At 45.2% G+C, this 27,415-nt stretch overlaps 1 protein-coding gene across 2 annotated transcripts in view; it reads right to left on the bottom strand.

Annotated features, from left to right (window-relative positions):
* BMP2 (bone morphogenetic protein 2) overlaps positions 1–27,415 on the bottom strand; it is a 143,677-nt gene that overhangs the window by 17,267 nt on the left and 98,995 nt on the right. For both annotated transcript variants that reach the window (XM_030490565.1, XM_030490564.1), the window contains one exon: positions 17,678–17,766. The gene's annotated coding sequence lies outside the window, so the exon portion shown is untranslated. The remainder of the gene's footprint in view (positions 1–17,677; positions 17,767–27,415) is intronic.

A 27,415-nucleotide genomic window follows, 5' to 3' on the forward strand; every position in this document is an offset into this window, starting at 1 on the left:
GGAAATCATGATTGATGACCTGGCCTGCCCAACTACAACTTCTTTAGTAGCAAAAATATGTCCTAAGTTCATTTATTATTGAGATCAAGCAATGAGTCTGGAGCTACATAAAATGGTTCCAATTAGATTCAAGTAATTGCCATTTTGAGTGAACATAAGCTTTTCTGGATTAAAAAAAAAGAAGGCAGTAAAAGCTCAAGTAAGCTTATGTCTGAGATTTAAGCCTCCAAAGCTGCTTTTTTGCCTTTTTTCCTCCCTTCTTTTTAGTGCGAGACACACACACATACAGGGATGGGGGGAGGAGGAACAAGGATGTCTGAAGAACAGTGATTTTCCCAAGCCGATTTCTCTTCCTGTGTGACCCAGTCTCCCTGGGAATGCTGCCCACGTCATCTGCACCAACTGGATCAGCAACAGCATGAGAATGAAGAGCTTCCGTAACATCATTAAAATAAGTGGCAAAGGGGGCAGAAGCTAGCAAAGAACAAGTTTAATAAGGAGAAGAGTTCTTTACAGTGAGGGTGGTGAGGCGCTGGCACAGGCTGCACAAAGAAGTGGCAAATCTCCATCCTTGGCAGTGTTCAAGGCCAGGTTGGACAGAGCCTTGGGCAACATGGTCTAGTGTGAGGCGTCCTGCCCATGGCAGGGGGTTGGAACTGGATGATCTTTAGGTCCTTTCCAACCCAAACCATTCTATGATTCTATGAGGCAGCAGTGCCTCCTCCTGCAGCAGCAGCTTTCAGAGCTGTAGTAAATCTTGGAGCATGTAGTAGATGAAAACCATTTCAGCACAGTGCCAGCTGGATCCCTACAGCAGCTGGAGAGAAGAGTGTTTTGTATGCTGATGAAGGCCCTTCCTCAGAGCCACTGAGACCCTCTCCAGAGCAGAAAGCTCTCAGGTGCCCCTTAATACAGAGGTTTAGGATCCCAACTCAAGAGTTCAATCCCCGGAATACACACACTTTCATGCTGTGCTGCGTGTTGAAGTGTAGCTTGAAACCATTTTCCAACCTGTCATGGGGAAGTGGGCAGGGCTGAAGCCTCTGTGTGACTTCCACATCTTTCATCCATGGAATATGGATGCAAAAAGAAAAGGATGGGATCATATTTCCACACTCCATGAGCATCAGCCACACACATATACCTCACATACAGGCACTTCATAGAGTTTGGTGTCATCATCCACTATATTACCTGTCTCTCACTACAAATGTTGACCTTCAGCAAGGCATAGCCCAGGAAGACCATGAGTGATCAAGGAGTTATTAGTGAAGGAAAGAAGATGGCTTGTTTCTGCTTTTAATACACCTGTATGTTCTTTTTATTGCCCAGATGTCATCATTAGATATTCAATTCCCTGTGCCCACCCAAAGGTCTACAGAAGTTCTCTTCTGCCTCTTAGAATGGTTTAATCTCTAGAGTGTAATTTGCTAATAATTACAATCAGATTATAAATACACATTCACATTTATATAGCTTCATATAGCTTCTTTCAGGTCTGAATATGTAACACAGGACACTTTGCTTTAGCTCAACTTTGGTTTGCAACTTTTCAGTGTTCCTGTTTCAAGTCTTGGAGAAGTATATGAGGTTTGTATAGCTCAGCTGAATCCTCAAAGCAGCTGAGGATCTAGCCCATCCTAAAAAGAGTTGTTACAAAAATCTTACCATTTCGGACTAAAAATGACAAGAAACCAGCATCCTTTCCTTAAAGACAGTCTCCCATGATTCTCACAGGTCCTCTAGCTTTAGATTTTGTTCTAAGCTTGTAAATATTTTCCTTAACAATAGTTCAAGAACAGAAGTTTTAACAGGCAGGAAAGGTCAGTATTCGGTTTTGATAAGAAACAAGTGCCTCTGTTCTCTTACTCTTAAAAGACTGTCTTTCCCCCCAGAGCAGCTCTCCCAAGGAACTAGAGGAGCACCTGAGTGCCAAGGCAGGTAAGAGCAGCCACCCAAAGCACTGCTCTGGACACTTCCAAGCACAGCTCCATCTCCCTCAGACAGTCGCTTCCCAAGGCTGTGGGAATGAACCTGCGTGCAGGGTCACACACGTTTCTATCCTCTGCCGGAAACACGGTGCTATGCATCAATCTAGTCTGGGTCATGGCTTGTTCTGCAGAGCCTTCTGGTGAACATGCACAGAAGTAGCTGCAAGGCTTAGGCCCCAGTCAGATTAACTCCTGATGTGGCACTGGAAACCAAAAACAGTGTGCAGCTCCTGTTTGATTTCCCTCTGCTGTGGGAGACTGAGGCTCCATTTCCTTACTGTTCTGCTACTTGCAAACACAAGATGCAGTTCCACAAGACCAGAGCTGCTAAAACCCCTCCAAACCAAAACCAATTTATTTCTCACCTCCTAAGGACTGAGTTAGTGCCCTCCAGGCATTAGTAAGCCCTATAATTCTAAGCCTATGGGCAGCACTAATAGGCTTAGTGTACTGTGTCTGGTGTACTGGGCCACTCTCTAAATACCATCTTTCACTAAACTCATAACCTCATTCTGTGAATCTTTCCCAAAACTTGGGAGTGCCAAACACACACTGTCCTGCAGTAAGCTCTGGATTACCTACGATAACGTATAGAACTCCTCCGAGATGAGCTGAACAGGACCGATCCACAAACTTCAAACAGGCCTGATGACCCCCCTTCTTTTTTGGAGAGTAAAAAATAAGTACAATAAAAGGAAAACCACACATTTTCTGCTCAAAAGAAGTGCGTTAAACAGAGAGTGTGTGGGGAATGGAAAGCTCATTACCCCTGGTTAGTAGACTCTCGGGCACGGGGAGGTTGCTGTCCCACCATGGAAGGCTGTTTCCTGCTTGTGGGCTAATGTCCTTTTGTCCTCCCTATTATCCAGGTAAAAAAGAAGCTCTAACTGCAGTTGGCTATCTGCTTCACCATACCTAAAGTCAATTGACTGCGATGGAGAGTCTCAAATGCTTTCTTTCCTCAGAAATTATCTTCATTAGCTATGGAAATAGAACCCTAATGAGATACTAATTGGTTGTTAAGATTTCAATCTCAAATAATAAGAACAGTTATACAGTAATGCATGTATTTGACTTTGCCAACGTGAAAGCACATGCCATCGATCTGCAAATACCACACCACTCCTGGACGTGGCTCTGTGGCTGCTGTGTACTGCACACACGCTTCTCGGGCATCTTAGATATGCAGTGGAGATGATCAGGTTTTGATCAATACCTGCAGCCTTATCCTTCAAGGTAGTGTGGCTGCTCCTGAAGTACATGTGAGGCTACACCCTTAGATGAGGTTGTTTGTGTTGGCTTCTCAGGCTTCAGGAAGTCTTCCTCACAGTCATTTCATTAGGAGAACTGAATGAGTACTAAGCACAGGGAGTTTGCAGGCTGCCTGAAGGAGGATTTCATAGAATCATGGAATAGTTTGGGTTGGAAGGGACCTTCAAAGCTCATCTAGTCCAACCCCCCTGCAATGAGCAGGGATATCTTCAACTGGATTAGGTTGCTCAGAGCCATCCAGCCTGGCCTCGACTCTCTCCAGGGATGGCGCATCTACTGCCTCTCTGGGCAACCTGTGCCAGTGTTTTACCACTATCATCACAAAAAATTCTTCCTTATATCTAGTCTAAATTTCCCCTCTTTTAGTTTAAAACCATCACCCCTCATCCTATCGCAACAGGCCTTGCTAAAAAGTCTCTCCCCATCTTTCTTACAGGCCACCTTTAAGTACTGAAAGGCCGCAATAAGGTTTCCCTGGAGCCTTCTCCAAGCTGAACAACCCCAACTCTCTCAGCCTTTCCTCTTAGGGGAGGTGCTCCATCCCTCTAATCAATTTTGTAGCCCTAAATTTTCACCTGTACCAAGGCAAGCAAAATTAGTCAACAGAGAGATCCCCAGCAGGAGCTGACATTGATGTCTATCTCACTAAAATGAAGTATCAATAACCTAGCTCACACTTGATGAAAGAGCCATCCTGAATTATTTACTGTATGTCATACTTCAGGTTTTAATTTCAATATATTGTGAGATGTGCAATGAATTATTTAGGAGGGTGACAAATTAAAACGCAGTTTCAAATCCCCTTGCATTTTCTACTCTTAGGTAAACGGTCCAGTTTGCGACAATGATTCGCTGATCTATTTTTGCTAATGGTATTTCAACTAGAGAGGCATAGAGGCATACAAGTTTTCCATTGCAGCAAATCTTATCCAGCTTGAATCATTTAACAGCCCATCCTCCTTGAGATATATTAATGAAATACAGCTTGGGCAAAAGGGTCAAATGTACCTGCAGCAGGTTAGCTCAGGAGCCTGTGGTTTGGTTTCTCCAGCTTCACCCAGGGGCATGTGAGGGCTCTTCTCCTCTCACTTGAATTGTTTTGGGGTTTTTTTGTGTGTCAGATAGCCTCTTAGGAAGAGATATTTTATCTTACTTCCCATCTTTTTCTCTTCTCTTTTTCACAATCAGTTTTGTAGGAAGATCTGGGAAATAGAGATGATGTTTTAACACATCCAGGCACTCGTTTCTTTGTATTGGGTCAGTGGGGAACAATGTTGTAGTATTCGAGCAGCCATGGGTTCAAAAAAGGAGTTGTTGTTTTATCTTGCAACTCATTTTTAGACCACTCTCGCAAAATCCTTCATGTCCACTTGTCAAGATATTTTTCATTCCCTTTTTGGCAAACAGGGTAAGGAAACAGATATCAGTATTCCTTGTTGGGGCCTTCTTGGAGACTTATATTTAGACATAAGGCCAGTGATTCAACCTCTGTTCCTCAATGGGTAACACCTCTGCAAAGTTACAATCTTCTGAGCAATATTCAGTCTTGCAAGAGTTGTAAGTTTAAGATCCAATATTTCCTGACTCGTCAGAGCTCACAATGGAAAGCTTTGTAGTGTCTGAGGGGAGAAATTCCAAGTTTCTGTCCATGAAAGAGCCCAAGTTCTTTACAAATCATGACATGTTTATGCAGAATAAAACAATTTTAGGTCAATTTAGGACATTCCATCCCTTTAAAAATCTCTACTGCTGAATTTGTGTCTAGATGATAGGAAATCTGTATGTTGTAACAAGAACGTTTTACAATACGCAGCTATATTTAAACCAAAATCTTCAAAGCCTTTGACACATACCAAATCCTTTATACAGTGGTCTTTATACTGTTTATAACTGACTCATGGCTCATCTATTCTGAAATCATGGGACTACCATAAGAGATGTCATGAGGAAAACTTCTCTATGGTACACTGGGATCAGCAACAAGTTCCCATCACCCAGCTCATAGCACAGACACTCAAATACCAGTGGCAACACTGATGAAAGGCCATCAAGCTGCTGTGCAGGGATGGAGCAAGGAGCCAAAGGGCACCTGGGGGACTAGGAGTACATTAACTTTTCCCTCAGAGGCAGAAAGGCATCAAGGTGCAGCCTCAGGAGGATTGCAACAGAAGGAACACTGAGAGCTGCTCCTCTACCTGAAGTTAAAAAAGGAAAGAAAACGTAGTTTCTTTGGGTTTCTTGAGAATCAGAAACCCTGGATTTCTGCCAGCCTTAAGAAAACCTTCTACATATACCTTATGTATAGATAATGTATCTCTAAGGATACCTTATCTTGGCGAACTCTCTAGCTGAAAAAGCTTGGCTGAAAGGTGCCATATCCATTTTAATATTGATTCCCAAGGTGAGGCAAACAGAGATCAGTTTGTTTCTTCCTTAGCAAAAGTAAGGCTGCAGCAAAGGGGAGTATGAGGTGGCTGGAGTTTTTCTAGTTCAGGGAAACAACCCATCAGACTGAGATCCAGTTATGCACCAAGTCTACAACAGGTTGCGCTTAGGACCACAGGCAAATCATTCCTTGCAATGTGCCTCAGTTTCCACACCTGAAATCCTAAGTTAAATAGCTACCAGGCATTGCATAACCCAATGTATATATTTTAGGATGTGCTGACACACCATACTGCCCGAGTACTTGGTCAGAAAAAATAACAAACACTCTGGATATTACAATAATGTGAGCAAATTATAGCCATCTGCAATTACATTAAATTAAAACCTGGTGCGGTTCACAATAGTCAGATGGGGCAGCATGAAACAGGAACTGTACTACAATCAAACTGTTGCAGCTTAAATAGTTGAGGTTTGGGGCATTTGGGTTTAAAAATAAGAAGCTCAAATTTATATAGAGATCTCAGGTAGTTTAGTTGAAACAAACTTTACTTTTCATTAAGAAAGTATAGTGCAATAAGAGATTCTTCCACTCAGCCGTGTTGTACTGCTACACAGTGTCAGACTTACCTCCCTGCTACTTCTGGTGTCACTTTTGAGCACAGCTCACATTTTAATCTGATTCCTTCCTTCCCAGCAATCATTCGTTAGAGTACATACATTATTTTTAATCAAAGCTAGGATTGCACCATGAACCACTTGTGTTGGCCGAAGCACTTTGCATGCAAGAAATAAAGACAGCAGCATATGCCTGAAGTCACTGCTCAGAGCTTAATTAATACCAGGGGTTTTCACCCTGGTATTAATACTTCCCTCTTGAATTGAAAGGGACTTGACCTTGTCACAACAAGATCAGGGCAAGTCTGAAAACAATGTTATGACATCAAAGCCAAAACAAAGGAATGTCATCGCGTGTGTCAGAGGAGGATATGATGGGGTCCTCCTACAGTAGCAAAATAATGTCAGTGTGACTCCTGAGAAACCTTCTCAGCTACCAAGTCATAGAATCATAGAACAGTTTGGGTTGGAAAGGACCTTCAAAGCTCACCTGGTCCAACCCCCCTGCAATGAGCAGAGCCATCTTCAACTAGATCAGGTTGCTCAGAACCACATCCAGACTGGCCTCGAGTGTCTCCAGGGATGGGGCATCCACCACCTCTCTGGGCAACCTGTGCCAGTGTTTTACCACCCTCACGGTAAAGAATTTCTTCCTCACATCCAGCCTCAATCTGCCCTCTTCTAGTTCAAAACCATCACCCCTCGTCCTATTGCAACAGGCCCTGCTAAAAAGTCTCTCCCCAGCTTTTTTATAGGCCCCTTTTAAGAAGTGAAGTTCTCTCTGTGGAAAGGGAGCGCAATGGGAGAACCTGGCAGATGGCAATTTCTTTACATACCAGAAGATGCGGATGCGGTCCCTAGCTGGAGGAAAAAGGCTCTACTGACTTTAATGGAGCTGGACAGATTCACATCTGCTGGAGATCTGGTCCACTGCAACCAAACTGAGGGAAGGATGTATAAATTAAAATAACACCTCACTAAAGGGCATATAAATTCATCATCAGCGTGCTCGGGCACTGCTCCCCATCCCTCACCATGGAAATAAGGCCACATCACTTTCATTTGTGGGCAAGAGCTCTCAGTGCCTCGTGCCCCTCTCCAGCCTGAAAACCCCCACTTAGAGCTGGTTACTTTTCCACCCGGAATTGCCACACTGTGAAATCCCTGTTCCCAGCAGCCTCCGCCTCGGATGGGGGGAGTTCCCCTGTGCCCCCTCCCCTCCAAGACTTAACAGTGCAGCCTTAGAAAGGGGATTTTCCAGTATAAACAGAGCAAAGCCAAACTCTTCTCCTGGCCTCTCCGTGCCCCAGCCCATATTTGCCCCATATATAATTACCTGTGGATTTCACCTAAAAGACAGAGGATTTCACTTATAACCCCAAATAGGCAGGCTCTGACGTAATGGCAGTCTGAGGAATATAGGTCAGGGAGGTGGCCTGGCCACTGGAAATGGATTTCTGAAGCAGAATGAGCAACCTTGTTAGAGGGAAAGATAGTAATCAGCAGTGGTCCTTGGATCTAAACATTTCACCTCCAGCACTCTTGCAGCTACAGCCCTCATCTGTTTCACTTTCCTATTTTAAGTTCCTGACTCACATCCTAAATATTGACTTCTATTTTTCTATTAGCACTGGATTTTCAGCCTCCATATTGACTTTGACTGTACCTATGGTTGATACTAAGCCTCTCAGGTCAACAAACTTTTATAGCTGTTAGCTGCTTAAACCACATTGGGCAGGAACTGGCACTACAGAGCAGTAGCTAGAAGCAATATTATTGGGAATTATAAATTATTCCTCTGCCTGAACTTTTCCTCTTATTCACATAGCTACATTCATTTTTAAACATGTGGCAAATGAATCGCACAGGGAGGACAATTGGGACTCTGTGATTTTGGGAGCACCCGCCACCACTAGCAGGGATGGATTCTCCTCTGGGAACAGTGGAGTAATGCAGAAGTTAGAGCACGGGTAGAACAGCGTAATCTAGTCTGCTAATACCTGTGAGGACAGAAAACACCCAGCCAGAGGATCAGAAGCCCCAAATCCTTCTTAGTTGTACACACAGACTCTTAATCATCTCCTTTGGCTAACGTTTTGGCAGTACATGCAACTGAGCTGCTGCAACCAAACATCAGAGAGCCTCGGCCATCCATCATTTGTAAAACACTTCATGTATGTAAGAAACAATAACAACATTAAAAGAACATTACAGCAGTGACAAAGCCAAGCCTAAAAAGTGAGGAAATGCAGCAATTAAGATTAACTTATGCCTCATGGTATAATATTTTTCTATGGACTGCACACTATTTTTTGGAATAGGACCTTTGCTCAGGAGCAGGGACAAGGAAGGTCCAGCTAGCCACAAGCTATGTCGAGTATTTTACTGACACAGGATGACCACAGCATTTAGATGTGAGAGGAATTGTGCTGTATCCCTTAAAAGATGCCCCATTGGGTGCTGCTGACCCTGGGGATTTATCCAGCACAAGTCCCTGCACAAAGAGCTCACAGAAATGGTTTCCTGCCATCCCCCCTCTGCCACTCCACCTTCGCAGACAGCCAAAATGTGACCCGGATTTATCTTAAATTTTAAGTCCATGCCATGTTAGGTTTAATGCTTTCTAAAAAGTGGTTATCACTGAGGAAACGATTACTGGGATGATAAGCTATGAATGACTTATTCATGCAGTATTTTCAGTCCTTCATCAGCCTACTAGATCTTGTGCTAATGTTCCAGCCCTTCACATACTGATTAATTTTTCATGTGCTACCAGGCCTTTTTTCAAGCAAAGACTGCCAAACTAATGCAATCTGGCCATTTAGTAAGCTGTTTCTTTCCTTTCTTGTTTTTCTTACCCCATACCTTCAGTACAAGCCCGTGGAAGGAAGGAAGGGTCTGTCAGAGAACTTGTATGGTGTTTGTGATTTATTATTAATTGCTGGCACAGGAGTCCCTGCAGGTCACAGGACCCTGCCTGTGCTAGGCAACGGACTGATGCTGTGCTGGGCAATAGATTGACTAGGAAAAGGGTGTTCTTTTCCCAGACCTTTTAACTAGGCAGAGGTAGTTTCCCCCCTCCTATGTAATAGGAAGGGCAATAAAGGCGCTGGCTGATCAAGTGCACAGAGGAGCCCCAGAAGAAACCCTGACAGCGTCTGGAGTTGAACCCAGACCTACATAGCGCCACAATGCCTCTCTTACCCCCCACAACATGTTCCCATTCCTCCCATCTCTCAGTGCAAACCCAAGGAACATGCTTTTCACTTGCCTGCAGTCTGCAGAATTACAGTTTTCAAGGATTTACCGCTTAATCGCAGAATTCTGGCCCACAGTTACGCTGTGTTCTCTCTGCCAAAGCACATACATGAGCTGTAATCAGAGAGTGGGGTTTTTCCCATCCTCCCTCCAACTTTGCCATGAGGTGGAAGAAGCTGGGATGGGTTGCACTCGCTTTCCCCTGCTGCGCCAGGAATGACGCCTGCCTCGTCCCACAAAGCTATAGCTCAAATCCTGTCACAGAGAAAGCACCAGGCTCGCAGCACACAGCCCATGGTCCCATCAAAAACAACAGGCATCCTTCCACGTGCAGTCTGTGGCAGGATCAGGGCCATGAAGTACAAGCCATGCAAAGCAAGTAACACATTAAGTTTTGTTTCTCAGGTGAAGGCTGAAGACATCATAGAATCATAGAGTGGTTTGTGTTGGAAAGGACCTTAAGATCATCCAGTTCCAAACCCCTGCCATGGGCAGGGACACCTCACACTAGACCATGTTGCCCAAGCCTCCGTCCAACCTGGCCTTGAACACTGCCAGGGATGGGGCATTTACCACTTCTCTGGGCACCCTGTGCCAGTGCCTCAGCACCCTCACAGTAAAGAACTTCTTCCTTATATCTAACCTGAACTTCCCTTTTTTAAGTTTGAACCCACCACCCCTTGTCCTATCACTACAGTCCCTGATGAAGAGTCCCCCTCCAGCACCTCTGTAGCCCCCTTCAGACACTGGGAGCTGCTCTGAGGTCTCCACGCAGCTTCCCTTCTCCAGGCTGAACAGCCCCAACTTTCTTAGCCTCTCACTGATACAGATGTGGTATCTTCTTAGACTGGTGACAGCAAGATGTAATGAGAAAGTATCATTTATTCTACTCCCTCCAGTTCAGTTTCATTTGTAACCTCAAAAATGGTGTCTTGAACATGATCATCGTGTATTTTGTCTCCTGTAGTAGGTATGAACTCTTCTTCCAATGTTTTCTGTGAGAATACACCAGCATCAGTGGCAACACAGACCATGTGAGTATAAACGTGCAGGAACTGGCCAGCACCAGTGCTTAGAGTAAAAACCTAATTCTGCTTTGACAGATTCCCTGCACGACTTTAGCCAGTTCTCCTGGGTATTTGATACCCAGATATCTGTACAAGAAGGCAAAGGTAATCCTGCCTTCAGCAGAGCACTCTGAGGATGACTGCGCTGGGGACTGGAAGGGACTCTGATGTAGAGCATCTGTAATGAGCCTCAGATACTTAAACCCAATCCTTCTGATGGAAACATTTATAGCCCTTTAGTTCCTAATTCCAGCTATACATTACCACATCAGCAAGATGGAGCAAGATAAGCCTGTTGTCTTAACCAGATATCTACCAGCTGATCAGTTAGCATTTGACTGTGCTAAGCCAGCACACTTACTTCTGTGTGCCTCCCTATTCTGCAAATGATGCAATTATCTGGTGTTTTAAAAGAGAAGACACACAAAAAGCAGTGTTTTGTGAACTACCTGATGCCACCATGGTCCCAAGTGACCCAGCCCAGCTCTGCTGCGTGCCTGCTATCAGCATCGCTCGTGCACTCTGAACAGCTTGTCCTTACCCCGTCACTCCACACATGGGAGACTATCCCCTTATTACCCTCACCCAGGGCCCTGACCTCAATTATTAACTGTGTTTAGCAAGAACATTATTAAACCTGACTCTCTGCTCCCAGATGAGCTATCATGTGTCTCTCTTTAACCCAGCAGGAACCTTTTTCTCACCCCATGCCCTTCTTATTACCCTTTAATGTGCCCTGAAGCCTCTGGAGCAACCCCATCCATCCCAGACAACATCATTTCTAGGAGAGTAAAAAAAAGCCAGAAGAGCCCATTCCTGACGATTTTTTCCTAACTGCCTCTCAAACATCTTTCTATTTCCTTTCTATTTTAATCAACCATCTCTAATAAAAAATTCTCTCCAGTCACAGAAAACTGCTCAGCTGCGGATTAAAGCATGTTACAGTTTTGAGCAGGACACTAGTTCTTTATACCTATGAAAACTGATCACAACTATCACAATTAAAAAGCAAGTGGATATTAATAACTAACTACTGATTAGCTTACATTTTAATTGTGGATTTTATGCCAAACAACAACAGGAGTGCCACTGAAACATAATATCAAGTGTCAGCAAATGTCTCCACTTCTGTGCTTGGCAAATGCAGCTCATGATGTGTTGATGACACCAAGGCATTGATGGGCATTGGGCAATGCTCTATGCTCCTCTCAGGTTTTGGCACAGGAACAGCTCTGCACCAGGCTGCGGCTGGGGCATAACCCTGGCTGTAAGTTAGAGCAGTCTTAAAGCAGCTTTACTTCATACACAGCAGCAAAAGCCCAACAGAGGCTGTTCCAGCAGCTCAACTGAGGAGACCTCAGCAGCCTCTAATCCTGTTTCCTCCTTCCTCACTCCTCTTCTGGTGACTTTTATGCAGTGGGATCTGTCAGGGCTCATCTCATGTTGGCAAGAGAATGCCTCTGTGTCACCCTCAAAACCACAGGAGTGTGGGAGACCCTGGGTTAATTCATAACCTCAGCTGGTTAGAGATAGCTGCAGTGTATCTGCATCTCACGGCAAGGCGGTAGCCTTTGCATAACCTATTCAGCAGTGATGGTGGTTGCCCAGCCGGCAATGCATCTCTCCCATCTCCTTCTTTTCCACTACCAGACACCATACCAGAGGTCATTGTTGCACTGCCCCATGGCTTCACCCTATCATACCTCACGTTAGTACTGTCTAACTTGCTCCATCCACCCAGCCAGGCAATCTCACATCCCTCCCAACACCTCCCTGTGGGAGCAAAACTACTCTGGGGCTGCACTTCTGAAGATAACCACCATATTTCTCTATTCCCACCACTGTCCTCTACGGCATGTTCACACAGTGCCCATCATCCCAAGGTCCTCATCTCCTTCAGAGCCCCTAGGTGCTGCTATATTGCAAAGAATACACGTCAATGAACAGAGAGCACACAAACATACATCAAACCTGCCCTTTGGCTTATGGGAAGCAGCAGAAAAACGCAGCAGCCATCAAATAAAACACTATGACTGAATACTGCAAGCACGGTGAACGCTTTGTGGATGAGATGCTCCCTCCCCTCAACATATTTGTTTTCAATACCCACAAAGTAGTATAATGTCATTTAGCGAGGAAAATCCTGGCAGCCGATGCACAACCTGGCAGAGCTACAAGTACTGTAGGTGTTACGATACACACACAACATGCTTTACAAATAGAAAGCGGTTTCCAGAGTTCTTGAATATATTCTAATTTCCCCCCACCTCTGCCCAAAAAAGCTGCAGTTATGAAAATACTGAAATATTAAACTAGAAATCTGAAGAGAGTTGTGTTTTTTTAAAGCTCTCTTTTCAGCTATTCCTTCTGCTCTTTTTTTTTTAAGGCAGGTATGTTTTTAGCAACTTAAACAGGTTGGGTTACCCACAAGAAGTAGTAATTTTTCCACCTCGCAGATTGAGGTATTCATCCCCTCTTTAACCAGTTCTAAATTTATTCTTCAGTATTATTCAAATAGAAATATTTGCATGTACACCCTGCATCGGATAAAACCCTTTCAGTCCTAACCCACGGGTAGAAACCACACAAATGGAGAAGATTAACAAAATGCACCTTCTTTGAATCCAAAGAGCCTTTGGAAGAAAGCCTTCCCAAAATCCATCCTGTCTCAGTTAATCATATTGTGTCTTCATTTTACAGGAGAAGCCTGCTCAAGAGCAAACCTAGTACCTGTACAACACACAATGAGATATACCCTTACCTAAAGAGCTTGCTGGCTGATGGCCACACAAGTAAGGAGCTATTTGGCTAATTTACAGGTGGGAGACCAAAGAGAAATGAGACCGAATGAACCACTCAAGGCCACCCAAGACACCTGTGTCACCACCAAGAACTGAATGGTTTCCTTGCACTAATGCCATGCCTCAGTCACAACACAAGGCTTCCTTCCCAAGAAATCACATCACCTGCTTCTTGTGAACTTTCAAGGTGCAGAAAAGCTGAGTTTGAACTTCTTCAACCCTCTGTGGTCACCAGTTTCACTCTCAGGTGCAGTGACCACACTCATTTTCAGGAACATAGACTCCTTGCAGAGCATTCAGGTGTGAGCAATGAGTCACACAGCTGTTTGTCAACATCCAACCTTCCCATCCGAAGCAAAGCACCTGTACTCTTTGTGGGAGGGTCCTTTCACACAACATCACAGTGGAGACACCAACCTGATCCTGCAGGGAGTATCCCAAGGACATATCATGCACTGCTAACAGTAACATTAGCACCGTACCAGCATCCTATACCTGAACCTAGAAGGGGAGCTGTTGGGGCCTTACTTGTGAGCAGTGCTTACTTTTTGCATGTAACAGAGAAGGTCAGCATAGAATTGAGTAAGTCTTGCTGCTTTGGTGAGCACTAACTATACAGTGGTCATCCACACAGTGAAAATACGTCAGAAGTTTCTTGTGGGAACCTGAATGGCTGGGCAGATGTCTGCTGGTGACATCCAAACCCAGTGTCCTAACAGCTTCATAGGTATTTTCATAACCCAAATGAAGGTGTTTCCAGTTTGGCTCAGATTAAAATCTCCAAGATGCTGTTCTGTTTACTTCCTTGGTATGGGGGATTAGCAACCAGGCAATGGGTTCCCCTACAGGGAGAAGGGCAAGGTGGAGGATAACTGCAGTCTATGTCAGGTTCATCAGGCTGTGCTACCACAAGTACAGGAGGACCTCAGGAAGCAGGAACTGGAAACTACTACGGTTTCTCAGGCTTCGTGACCTGTTTATTCCTGCAGCCTACACAAGTACCATGTTCAATCCAACACATCTGTTCCACAAACAGAAGCATCCTTTCCAATTGCAAACATCCAGGCCGCCAGCATGGAACATCTCTCAAACATCTTTTAATTGCTACACATGAGGCAACCATGGGCCTTCACGTAGGTTGTGATGAGGGAGAAGCCCTCATGTTGCACTGCTACTGAAGAGGGGATGACGTGATGCTGAGAACAGGGCTAGCAGTGTGGTACTTGCATCAGCTGCAGATCACGACCACAAGGTCTGTCTGTAGCCTGAGGACAACAACTGAGAGAATAAGTTGGTGCAAATTACATGAATTACCTAAATAATGCTTGCTAGAAAATTACATCTGAGGAATAACACTAAAATAAAGTATTACTCAGCAAAACATGGGGCTGAGTGATGGTGTCTTTAGCATTTCTTACGTGTTTGCAAACAGACTCCCATCTTTACAACTCTGTTGGGTCAGAACTTCACCTGGCCAGCTCCACTAAGGTGAACTCAACAATGCTAGCTCTGAATTCATGATTTACAAGCATTTGCTGATAGTTACTGCAGCCTATTGTCTGTCTCCAGGTTGTTGGCTAAATCCAGCAGTATTCCTTGTGGTATTTCCACCTCCTGCTGCTTCACAGGTGCCCCAAGTCATTGGGTTATGAATGATGAGCCCAGCTTTGCAACACCATCAAGCCATTTGTGAAAGGCTTTCTAATCTGGCTCTTCCCCTTGACAGGTTGAGCTGGAGACATACCCCTGACCATCAGTCCAGTCTCCAGATCAGCTGAGTCCCAACCCAGCAGACCATGCGGTTAAGTCCTGAGGGACTTAAGCATGTGCTTAAGTTCTCTGCTGGATCAGTGCCTTTACAACCAGTCCGACTGCTTTGTTAGCAGTGCTGAGCACCAGGGCTGAGCTCCAACAGGAAATAGCAGCTTCCCTTTGAAGTCCTGCCACTGATGTTCACGTAGGTGGGACTTCAAAGAAGAGCCACCGCTTCCCCTCCCAGTATCGGAGGCCCCAGTGTTGGAGAAGCAGTACTGCTGGTTTTAATTGCATTAAGGGATGCTTTAGGGCAGACGATTCAGCCCTGCTCAGAAAAAGGACAACTTAGAAAGGTTCCCACCTGCTGGCAGGAGACCCAAGGAAAGGTTAACTCGCATCCCAAAACACTCCTTAAAACAAAGGTCTGTGGAAAGAAATCTCATCCCGTTCTGTTAACTGCTTTCCTTTAGCGCCACTTAAAACTGCCTTGTGTGTGCCTTGTGAGCATCTAGTTTACTCTGGAGCTGTACTCCTGGCCACCATAAGGAACCCTCGCCAACTGGGATGTGGATGAGGAATGGTCAACCTCAGCTCTCATAATAGTGATCACTGGAAAAACTGACCTCGACAACAGCTAAACCGAGTCAATGTGAAGAAATAGCCCCACAGGCAACCTGCATGGCTGACTGTGCTGTTTGACTGGCTGTACCATCATACACAGGAACAACTTCAACTTCTCTGTATCTCTTTTCCTTGAGGGAAAACAAAGCAGAGAAATCCACATCCCAGATGGTGTAAATCAACTCAACTGGTATCAAAACATGGCTCCACCTTTTCTCTTTCCAGTCTTGCAGATTGCCAGTGTCCAGCTCTTCTCTATATCTTCAACCAGAAGCAAGACCCAGTCAGATGGGAGAGGGATCAGACCTCTAACAGAAAGCCCAGAGAACCACTGAGTACTGAAGGCACTAGAGAAGTAGCCAGCGTGCCCAGGGAATGAGAAACAGTGCAGGCTTTACATGGATTTGCAAAGCTCTTCCATATTTATATTCCTTGTTTTTCTCTTCCCTGGAATTCACTTCATATATCCAGATTCCATATATTTCCACATTCAAAAGCTGGCTGCATAAGCAGGTGTGGATTTTGAAGGAAGATGGGTAATATTGTGCTGTTTGAGGACTGAGTACTTGGTGACCTCACTACGTGGAGTTCAGCTGAGCTTTGCTCTTCGGGTCACTGACTTGCCATAACCTGGTCATCTCACCTGGTCATTTTGTATTTTGTACCTCTACACACAAACACTTGCACATTGTTTGTAGAGTCAGCACTAAAGCAGTCTATGCCAATGGGGAGTAATAACAGGAGGAATTTTATCCCAGTAAAACCAGCTAAGCAAAGATGTGCCCCAAAAGTGCAATGAGAGCTTGATGCCAGACCCTGAGGGGCTGACAGCAGCAGCATCACTGTGGTGTGACAAGACTGGACTTGACCACTCAAATGGTCCCAGCCTAAACCCTAATGTGTGTTCTGGTGTGAAGAATGACCAAAACGCTGAACTAAAACAATTTCTGGCTCAGGAAGGAAAAATAAGTATGGAAAGTCACTCATGTGCCTTTCAGCAGCACAACCATGTGGCTATGGCGTTGCTCAACCAACTCAACAGCAGAACAGCTTGCATGGAAATGCTTGGAAAACACCTCTTTCTATCAACAGAGAAGAGATATTTTCCGTCAAGACGTTTCTCTTAAAGTTTTGAGCTTCTACCAAAAAAATGCCAATTTGCATTTTCAGCCAAAATTATGCAACTATTCCATATTCAGCAGTTTCCTATTAAAGATTCTTGGGATTTAGGAGTCTGGGGGGTTTAATTGCTATTTTTTTCTGAATATTTAATCAACATTTTCCACTGGGGGTGAAAAAACATTCTGGCCAAGTGCAGGTTTCCTTGCAAGGATGAGAAGGGCAAGAGGGAGGAGGGGTCGCTGTATTTTTCCTTAAAGACACAAACATTCTCTTATAACTGAAGTCACCGCTGCACTTGCGAGCCTGACAAATATAGGGGCCTTAAAATCAATCAATAAAGAAAGAGCTTGACCACAAAGGAAGTTCTGGTCAACCCTTCACCTTTGCATCATAGACAACATTTATTTTATCACAGCCTTCAAAAAATTAAAATAGAAAAATGCATCTTCTTGGAAAACAGCAGTTATTTTCTTCCACTCCTCAGATATTTTTATAAGCCTGGTTCCACCAGCCTCCCTCATGTTCAGAATCACCTTACCCTGCAGGGCAGGCCATTTATTTAGAGGTGAGATATTCTGTCCCAAGCAGGACACTAAGATGCCTCCACCCAACAAAAACTCTACTGTGCAGCTGAGCTGGACCAGCCTACATCCCAGGTCCAAGTCTGGTTTGAAGTATTACCCATACTGTCTGGATACTGGCCTCTATAAATAAACAGTCAGGAAGGTTTGGAGAAGAGCTGAAGCTTTCTCATTAATTGTGAGCAAGGAAGGAAGTTGTAGCTTACCAAAGACTGCAGGAATTCATAGCTCCCTCCTTCCTTTAATAGCACCGCTGGAGGCAGAGAGGATGGTCCAGCAAAATAGCCAAGACAACCTGTGAAATTAAATACTACACATGAGTAAGGGTGGCAGAACTTGCCTGACAGATACCTTTCTTGCTGGCTAATCATAACCACAATTTATAGCTCTTTCCATTAAATCCTAGCAAAAAGACACAATGGCACAGAGACTAATTTGAGTCGCTGGCAAATGTATGTCTTAACCCATGTTTGTTCACAGGATTGGTTCTGATGGTTTTTCATGTCCCTCCCCAGTATGTCTCTTTGATTGTTTATGTATTATCAGCTTCAGCAAAACTTCCACTGGGAAAAGGTTTCTCTGGTCCAGGAGGAAACTTCTGGTCAAAACACACATAAACAAACTGCCCAGAGCAGACAAGGGCTTCTGCATTCAGCTGGAGTGCAGAAGACATATATTAGAAGAACTTGGATCTCCGAAATCCAAGAGGGATATCTTAACCCCCAGTCAAGAGGCCATTCTTGGATGTTGCTTTCCTGTAGGAGTCATTTCAGATTGGATGTAAGTCATAAAATATTTGCTGGTAAGAGCAAGACCAATTCTGCGGCCCAGAGGCCAGGACACTGAACCAGAAAGAGCAGGAACATGACGCTGGGTCTTCTATACACCAAGCGACTTGGCTATCTGCTGGCTTACTGCAGTAATAAGAAAAGCCCCAAACTCCTTTACAGATCCTGTGCCTTTCAAGCAGAATGGAAAAACCTTGAAATCTCACAACATCTTGTGCAACAGGAGAACCATTTCCTACCCGCTGTTACAGGGAGGTTAGATCTGCAGCGTTTATCACCTCTTGTCGCCAAAGTCAGAATCTGGCCTGCTGCCTTCCACTCTAATTCAGAATGCACTTTCATCTCTAGTATAAACACTGAGAAATATCAAAAGCCCTGTTGACAGTAGTGCTCTCATTTTCTGCTTTAAGAACTTGCCAAAATGCACAAAATTAAGCTCACCGAGTCACAGTGGGCTGTTTTGTCAGTTTATCCAATCGGTAACGTAATACTATCGCAACCTCTATCATTCTCCCTCTTTTCTCTTTTTTGCTTCCCCACCCCCTTCCTTTCTTTCTTTCTTTCTCAAACAAGAATTTCCCCTGGAAGGGAACACAGTTCCTCCAAAAATTAAGTCACAGCATCGAATTTCAAACCCCCAAATATAAATCAAGTATCGTTCTGTTGACACTGAGGAATATTACTTTGTGTGATGCATGATGCTGAAGCATTGTCCAGGCCATAGTCAGTAGACTATGGATATTACAGTGCTAAAGGAGGTTCTTTGGGAATTTCCTCTGAAATCACAGGAGTCAGAAGGAGCTTGCTTCACTGTCTCTTACCTACTACCTCAAAGAGCACATTTGAAAACCGGCTCCCTGTGTTTTAACTTTTCTTCCTTGCTCCTTTCAAAACTAACAGGAAATTCTGGGCCTCAAAAAAATATAGAATTAGGCTTGTTCTTATTTCATCAACAAAACCAAGAGCAGAATAAGTAACACCATTTAACAAACAGCAATGCTGTGGAAAACTTCTAGGAAAAGAGGAGCAATGCCAAATGTTTCTTATGCACTGGAGTTCCTAAGCAGGGCAATACATCCCCATAGCAAGGCATGCATGACATTTGCAAATGACCTTCACTTGAAATCAAAGTGTAACATATATTACCTCAGTACATAATTCATTCTAAATCTATTAATGACTCATTAACATATTAGCAGCAGTAGTGGTGTTAATAGGAGTAATACCACTAATAAAGCCATTGTTAGTGCTAACAGGTTCCAACATGCTAGTTCTTCTACATGCATATAACAAAAGGATTTGTGACCCAGCATCACAGAGGTGGTGAGACGAGAAGTTTGATAGCCCTAGCTATTCATGCAATGTGTGCTATTAACTCTTGTTATCTCCCGGAGGAATAAAGGAAGATCTAAATGTGCAATCATATGGATTGTTCAGGTGGAAGATTCCTGATGGTATCTTTGCTGGACATGAGATGAAACCCTAAAGAATGGGTGTTGTTTTCATATTCCCTAAATGTTTCTGTTAGTACTCCATCAGGTGTGAAGGGCCTTGTAGGGCCTAATGAGCTCTTGTGGAGATTTCTACACGAATACTCTCACCTCGGAAAGGTTTTATGAAGTCATTTTGCAGAGCTTGTCAAGAACTATGGGGCAGGATAACACACAGCCTTAAAAAAGCTGTTATATGTCTTGTTTTCTACCTTTGATTTCCTTGCTTGGAAATCTCATCTGAAAGGACTTGAGGAATCAATCTGTTACTCTATTTATGATTCTTGATCATAGAGTGCAGATCTGATTCATTGTAAGTGCAAACGCTGCTCAGAAGATTTGGGGTGAAATACAGGTTCAGGTTTCAAGTGTCCTTAAAAATCTGCTGCTTTAAGAACCCAGCTTTGGGCTCAGGCCCTTCCGTGGTTCTAAAAAAATCACTAGGAAAAGAAAACTGGACAGTATCCCTGGCTTCATGCACAGACAAAATCTGCAAGCACAGATCTGCCTCCGCACCTCCATGATCATGAGCCATTCTGTGGGATCTTGCCATGTATCCCTGAATCTCTGGGATCCAAAATCCACACTGCAATGGAAAGTAAGACTGGGCAGGCTGGGAGGCACAGCTGGGATGGAAAATAGCCACAGCAGCTTTATATAAGAACAATAAAAAGCAAGACTATAATCACCTTCCTGCTCACCCTCGCCGTGCTGCAATGAAGTCTCTGCCACTAACATCTCATCTACATACAAAGGTAGAGCATCCTTCAGTGTATGGGAATAGTGAATGTAGTGAGAATAGTGAATGTAGTACAGCTCTTGCTGGAAAGAAGAGTTGTATGGTGTAAGCATCTGACACCAAAATAACTGCATTCATGTGAGGTCTTGTCCCACTATAACCAGTGGTAAAAAATCAATATAGAATTATAATACAAATATTGTATCATTTTTCTTTCATAGAATCATAGAATAGTTTGGGTGGGAAGGGACTAACTGGTCCAAGCCCCCTGCAATGAGCAGGGACATCTTCAACTAGATTAGGTTGCTCAGAACCACATCCAGCCTGGCCTTGAATGTCTCCAGGGATGGGGCATCCACTACCTCTCTGGGCAACCTGTGCCAGTGTTTTACCACCCTCATTGTAAAGAATTTCAGGTAAGCCGGGCCTAAAAATGGTTCTTAGAGTAGCTGCCAGGAAAATTGCTTAATATTCCAACCCTTTCTCAAGTCTCATGGTATCCAGTATGGCTTTTAAACCCTCTGTCCTTGCCATGGCACCAGCCAGCCTTGGGATCTGCCCAGAGACCCTCAAAACCAGCATCGTTGAAGATGCAAAACCAGGGAACCGATGCGGATCCAAATCCAGAACTCCAAAAGAAGTAAAGACCATAACTGTGGCCTATTCACTACCCAGATGTGCAGCTAAAGGACACCCATGGAGGCTGACCACGATGATATTGCTTTAGTGCTGCCTCAAGGGAGCTCACAGGCCCTGAGAGCAGCCAGTGATGAGTCTACCTCAGCCTTGCTGGAGATGGCTCGGGCCATCTGAGGAGTTGTCAGTGTTCACCTTCACAACTGGTTTATCTGGCTCCCACCTGCTGGTTTTTCGGAGCCCCCAAACTATTATTATCAAGAAAATTGTATTAATGACTACATGCCCCAGTGAGTAAGTAGACAGGCTCACCCACTGGGAATGGGAAAACAAATTCCCAAAGGAAGATCCCTCCTCCTCCCTTTCCTCAGGCTTACCTTTAGTTTTAAAGATGGAATCCAAACCAGCCCAGGTCACCCCACGCCAGCCAGAGGGTCAAGGCCCCAGGATCTTCCTTGCCTGTTTTTAGCCTCTTTCATAGCTTCATCCAGATCACCCAGATAATGGGCAGAAACCTGCTAAGTGTGGGCTTGCTGGAGTAACCCTGACACCTTGCCATAGCTGTATGGTCCTAAGATTTCTCCTCCAAATTGAACAACCCCCTGCAACCTCCACTGGGGTCAAAGACAGCAAGTCACAGGCAGGGACACCTTCCACTAGAGGAGGTTGCTCCAAGCCCCTGTGTCCAACCTGGCCTTGAACACTGCCAGGGATGGGGCAGCCACAGCTTCTCTGGGCACCCTGTGCCAGTGCCTCAGCGCCCTCATAGTAAAGAATTTCCTCCTAATGTTTAATCTAAATACCCCCTCTGTCAGTTTAAAGCCATTCCCTTTTGTCCTGTCACTACATGCCCTTGTAAAAAGTCCCTCTCCAGATTTCCTGTAGGCACCTTTCGGTACTGGAAGGCTGCTCTGAGGCCTCCACGCAGCTTCTCTTCTCCAGGCTGAACAGCCCAACCCTTCCAGCCTGTCTTCATAGGATAAGAACAACTTATCCTGTGCAAACAACATATGAAAGGCCCAAATCTCAGCAAGGGCAATACACTACTTGGATCACACAGTGATTCCAACATCTTTTTTGTGAGATGTCAAGATGCAGAGGTGTGAACTTTACCTTTGCAGCACTTTAGTGAAGCCTCTGATGCTGAATCTTGCTCCTCTCTAGCAGGGGAGGACAGTCTTCCTGACGTTTCTGAGCCGCAGGAACATGGGCTTTTATATTCAGGCTGCTTTTATGAAGGCTTTTGAGGGGAGAGCTCCTAAATTGAAACCACATTGCCCAGCCTGAGCCAGAGCCTGGTGCATGAGCTCTGTCTACTCCCGAGTCTTTCCAGTGCTGATCGCTTCCCGTTGAAAGCATGGAACAGTGGGGCTTACAGCTCCCGGGAATCTGCCAGCATGGAAACAGTACTTGACTAATAGCTTACAAACCTCCACTCTGGGACACTCTTTCATCTCTCCAGGGTTCTTGGTGGGTGCAAAGTGATCTGAACGTCTCTTTGTGTCTGTTGCTGCTACGAGAGAAACACCTTTCCTCTTGTTTTTGTCAGAAGAGAAGCTGTTGGGACGTGCTCAGCATCTCGCTCCCTTCCGATAACCCTTTCGTCATCCTTCCGTTCTGTGGTTGCTCATTTGTTACCCCTGAAATCTGATTCCTGATCTCAGCCCTCTCTTATCAGCCCCTTTTGCTGAGGAGTTCCAAAGCAAGGGGTTCGTTTTTAATCTCTGTGCTCTTTCTCTGTCCCCGAGGCCTCGTTTTGCTGCGGGAGGAGGTGAGTGATAGGACTGATGTTTGTGGGGGGAAGGGGCTGCTGTCCATTAACTCGCTGTTATCTATCTATTCATCTGCCCTGCAAAACAAAGGTATGATTGTTGCTCCAGCTCACAGACCTGTGCTGGCTTCACTCCAGCTACTGTGGGTCATAGGAGCAAAGGAGATATGGAGGCATGGCCTGAGTACAGCCCAGCAACCAGAATGTAAGGCCTCCTATATGTCTATATAAACGCATCCTTCCCACCAGCTGGTACCCAAGCCCAGGATGGGCTCACCTCCTGAAACGAGCAGGAGGTGAGCCCATCCTGGCCACAGGATTCCTCCTCTTGGGTGTATAAACCTGCCCGTAAACCATGGGATGGATTCTGCACCACCCCAGCATCTGGCAAACCCATTTTGGGCTGTGCTCTTACTTAAGCAATTATATAGGATATAGGGTGCTAGAACATGAGTTCCCTTATCTCTGTTTCCCACATTACACCCTTTCCTAAGGCAAATTGATGTAGCCCCATTGAAGCCGAGGCACTGATTGACACTAGCTGGAGATCTGGCGCCGATTCTGCCCTGCTTTGCCTCTGGGTAGTCACTTACACCTGTTCAGAGTGCAAAAGGCAACCACCAGCAACCGCTGGAGCTGCAAAGCAGTGAAGTCCCGTCCCATTGCCTTCAGAGCCCGACATGCCACGCACTGATCAATGGCACAGGGCCCAGTTCCCTTTGCATCTAAGTTGGTTTTGGCGTTGCACATAGGCATCCTCTCTTCAGCTTCTAGTAAAGCCTTGAGATCGCTGCCAAGTCTCATGAAACAAAAAGTTGTGACCCAGTTCCTGGAGGGTGACTTAGTGTAAATAGCTTTCAGTGGCATGATGACACCCTCATGAAATCTAGCAGTGCACTTGTCAGTCCATGAAATAAGGAGCCAAGAACCAGTCCTGATCCAACGTTACATGGTGAATATCTTTTCCTTTCCTTGCACATGCAAAATCCATAGCAATTCCCGCAAGAACTGCAGTTGTGCAAGCCAAACAGGGCTTGGCTGATTTTCTGAATCATCAAAATAGTGCCAGTTTGCATGGACAACAGCAGCTTTTGAGCAAAGCTTGCCAATACTGAAGAAAACCCTGTATGCCTGAATTAGACCCCAGTTCACTGCAGCTCGCTGGCTTTCCTGGGTTGTCTCTTCAGCCAGCTTTAACCTTGTGGCCAAAGAGTCTTCCAGTGGCTAGGCAGACCCATTTCCATTCGCTGCTTGCAATACACCTGCAGGAATTGAGGCTGAACTTTGTCATTTTACTCATCTTGGTGACACCCTGTCTAGCATGGCACTGTTTGGTGGCCTCAGAAGAGCCTGTGTAAATGAGGGTGAAGCCGGACAGCCACCAATACACATCTTCACCCCTTCTGTTCTTCTTGGAGACTTCCAAGTACGATAGGGAATCTCACTGGTCCAGTGTGAGGCATTCCTGCCCATGGCAGGGGGTTGGAACTAGATGATCTTAAGGTCCTTTCCAACCCAAACCATTCTATGATTCTATGACAGTCACTCTGGTTTTTCCCATTGCCATCCAAAATCCAGTGAAATTACTGGAAGGCCTCCAGAACCGATCTCAAACAAAATGGATTCAGCATTTAGATCTAAGCACCATGTTTAGATCTGTGGGTTGCTTTGGGCTTCTAATTTCCATGGGGATTTGCATAATAAAATACAGTAATAGGCTGGGCAAGTACATTGAGTGGTGGCTGTGAGCCAGGAATTAATGAGCTCCATTGCAGACTGTTTAGCTCTGGACAAGTCACTTGACCTTCCAAAGTCACATCATCCCAATCTGTGAAATGGGGATGGTAATACTTGCCTCACAGGAGTGTTGTGAGGATTAATTAGTTGCTGCTTGTACATTGCTTTGATGATGTTAAGAACTACATGCCTGCTAAGTATTGTTATTGTATCATACCTGGGAAGATATTGCAGTTAGGGCTAAATCCTTCCCTTGGATAAAGATGTGTCTTTCTCCACGTGTTGTAAAATCAGCTGCTGGGCTTGCACAAGTAGCATTTATATAACGTTGGTACCAAACATCAATGTGCACCTTGTACCTTGGATGTTGCCAAATCCCAAGACAATAGCCTGCTGGGAGTCATGTGGTGCCCCATCCCCGTGCAAACAGCATTGGGCAGGAGCCCAAATGCAAACTCCTTCTCCCTCTTCCCCCACAAACTGGAATTAGTGTTTCCATCAGGCATTTCAGCAGTGACCTCAGGTCTAGAGCTCGGTGTGCCACACCAAGCCCATGGGCACATCAGTGCTGCACGATGCCAAAAGGACAACCCGTGTTGGACAGGGCACTGGGACAGTCGAGTGCACTCCAGCACACGGCAAAGCCGCGATGGATGTGGTGAGGCGGGATGGCTGAAGGAAGACATGGATACATGCATGAGCACAGATGGAAAAGGTAAGCTCCCCTTGCCTAAACTCTAACCCTTAGATGGGCTCTTCCTCTCCAATATGCTCCCCTGAGAGCAAAGCTCTTTCACCTCCTCAGCATTTGGGCCTAGGTCATAGAATCATAGAATCAACTGGGTTGGAAAAGATCTTTAAGATCATCAAGTCCAACCATTATGCCAGGACTGCCAAGACCACCACGAAACCATGTCACCGAGGGCCTCATCTACGCAGTATTTGAACACTAGATAACACAAACTAATGCACAAAGAACAGAATTCCACTGACTGCAGCGGGCTAGGGCTCAGAATCATTAGTGGGCTCAAACCACAGTATCCAGCCTGCTCAAGGAACACATAGGAGTTATGCATCCAAATTTCAGTGACATTTAGTGGAAGTCGGCCAACTGGCTCCCTTTGATTCCTTTGAAATTTGAGCCATAACTGTCAGTGTATCTTAGACGTGTGAACTGCTCCGAGAAGTCTCCCATATAGATTAGACTGCATCAAAGGGTTCCACTACACTGAGTTTTATGAAGACAAAGGGTTGAGGTGAGGCTGATCAGCAGCAACATCATCTGAAAACAAAAACAACCCAAACGTAGCCAGTTTGAAAGGGTTAAAGAGGAAAGTTGTTTGGGTAGACGGTGTACATTAACTATCATTTTCAGTCAGCATGCAATGACTAGTTAGCGGGGCTTATCATCCCCAGCTATGTGAGGAATTACAATAAATGCCTGCAATGCAAGCAGGTTTCCGGCTTAGGAAGGTAAATAATGGAAGTCACTATTTTTGTCTGAGTTGCAAGAATTCCCCCGCACACAGGCTCCCCTCCCACTGTAACACAGCTAACTCTGCTCCCTGCTGCTTGGCAAAATGAAGGCCTTTCATGCATCCTTGGGACTTTTGCTTTGTCTGCAGAAGTAGCCGACTCATGATTTCCTTTCTGGTGGAAAGCAAGAGGTTACATTTTCTGCATTCATTTGTTTTAAACACCTCCCGAATATAATGACCTAAGGATGAGTGGAAGGAGGTACGAGCTGCTCTGAGATAGGGACTGCTGATTTGTAGGGGAAAAGTAACAAAACAAGCAACCAGAGCATAATTCTGGTGTTTTCAAAGCCTTCAGTGACATGAGGCTTCAGCTTTGCAGCACCATCCCATGCAGAAAACACTCCCAAACTATTCGGTGATTGGGCTGCTATCCAAACAGCCACTGGAATAAAACTTTGGCTGCCTCTGCAGTGTAGAAACAGGGTAAACTTTGGGTAGCACTTAGCAGTAAATAGGGAATAAAGTCATTAGAGTCAAGGAGTTTATTCTCATTTAGCCCAAGGCCCTTTTCCCTGCCCTGGCATCCCCAGGCACGTGCCTGACCTGCCTCTCTCCGAGGCCCCTTTGAGGTTTGTGCAACGCAGCCTTCACAGGCCGGCTGTAGGAAACACCAGGATCCTGCCATGGGAGGGGAGTCGGGGTGGGATCCCGAGCCTTGGGAAGCCCCACATTGATCTGGCCAGGCTTCAGGTAAGTCCATGAGAGCCTCAGCCCCTTCTGCAGGTGAATGTTACTGAACCACAGCGGGGGAAGCCCAGCAGAGCATGGAGATGATGGTGCCAGGGAAGGGTTAAACCAGCACCACGGCTCCAAGAGCATCACTGCCTCACACATGCCGTATTTCATAGCAAAGTGAACATATTAACACTGGCATGCTCCCACACACCGCCTTGGCTCTCCTCCAGGAAAGCATAACCCAGCTATTTGGCACACAAGGCCGCAATTTTATTTACACAATCAACTTCTTGATAAACATAAAACTTACCAAATATACCACGCCCTTAAAATAGAAAAGGAAAAAGGCCAGGGGGGAACTGCAGTAACCTGACCTTCTTGGACAGAAGGGCCAACCTGCTTTGATGTGATACCCCCATCCCCAAAGAAATCACCTGCGGATACATGAGGGTTTGCCCTGGCTTTAAGGCAGGGTCCTGCCCGGGTAAGACACAGGGGACTCCGTGGGGCCCCACATCCTCACTTCATCTCCTGGTGCCACCACTGCTCCTGGCTAACATAGCTGTTAGG

Source organism: Strigops habroptila, chromosome 6, assembly GCF_004027225.2.
Source record: "Strigops habroptila isolate Jane chromosome 6, bStrHab1.2.pri, whole genome shotgun sequence".
Classification (NCBI taxonomy): domain Eukaryota; kingdom Metazoa; phylum Chordata; class Aves; order Psittaciformes; family Psittacidae; genus Strigops; species Strigops habroptila.